Below are 1,164 nucleotides of genomic sequence, written 5' to 3'. Positions count from 1 at the left end.
AGCCATCACATGTCGAGTGACTGTCTCCGGGAGGCATGTCGGTGGAGGGAGGCTGCTGAGAACCAGCCGCTGGGGAGGGCTCCAGTCAGGCAGGTCAGGAAGAGCTCTGCAGGCGCTCCTGGTGCTGACATCTGAAGATTTCTGGGGCCCACCTGTCACCTCCAGGAAGATGACTGGGCACTTGCAGGTGTCCGGCGCCAGCAGGAAGCCGGAGACCACCAGGGAGCTCAAGCAGGCTGCAGTGGGTGAAGCACACCAGTTGGGGGCAGCCAGAAGGCAGACACAGGCCAGCCGCATGGGCCTTCCAGCCCAGCAGAAGTGCTCCCCTGGCTGGCTCCGCTCCCACTGCTTGCTGCCTGTGGCAGTGAATACCAAGGCCACCATGTGCTGAGGCCACAAAACTGGAGTTAGCCCACTTTGCTCCCTCCCTCACTTTCCAGGCACCCTCCAGTGAGCCTGTGAGGCCTCCAGTAAAGACCTCTGTCTCTGGCCCTCCCTGGTGGCGCAACGGGTTAAAGCACAGCACTGCAAGAGAGCAGCGTTGCATCCCTGCACCAGAGCTGACCCACATGGCCCAGCAGACCGCTCCTCTCTCGCCTGCTGCTCCCCTCAGCAGTGTGCTTTGTTGATCTGCCTTTTCTGTTCTCCACTCTGTCTCTGGTGAAGCCTCTCACCCTCCGCATCTCTGGCCTGTACCCCAGTTCTATATGAATAAATAAATCTTTAAAAAAAATGGATGAGACTGAAAACATTAAAATGAAGCACTAAAACACAGACAACCTGGAAGGACTTGAAAACATGCTAAGAACAAGGAAACGGATGCCAGAGGCCACAGACCATGTGATTATTCTTACAAGCAAAGCCCAGAAGAGGCAGGTCCACAGAGACATTGGTAGGCTGGTGGTTGCCAGGAACTAGGGGAGGGAAAAGTAGGAAGCGATTGCTAAGAACAGGGTTTCTTCTGGAGCAATAAAGACACACAATTATGTAGTGACCATTGCATAAATTGGTGAATATTCTCCAGCCCACTGAACGGTACACTTCAAAAGAGTGCATTTTATGAGGTGCGAATGATTTCTCAATTTTTAGACACTGCTCTGCTGCGTCATCATCAACTAGGGAGTTGATGAGGAATAAGACCCGTCATAGTCTCGAGAACACGGA

This window comes from Condylura cristata, unplaced genomic scaffold (assembly GCF_000260355.1).
Source record: "Condylura cristata isolate star-nosed mole 26May11 unplaced genomic scaffold, ConCri1.0 scaffold00015, whole genome shotgun sequence".
In the NCBI taxonomy this organism is placed as follows: Eukaryota; Metazoa; Chordata; class Mammalia; order Eulipotyphla; family Talpidae; genus Condylura; species Condylura cristata.
Note: the sequence above shows the minus strand (reverse complement) of the source record.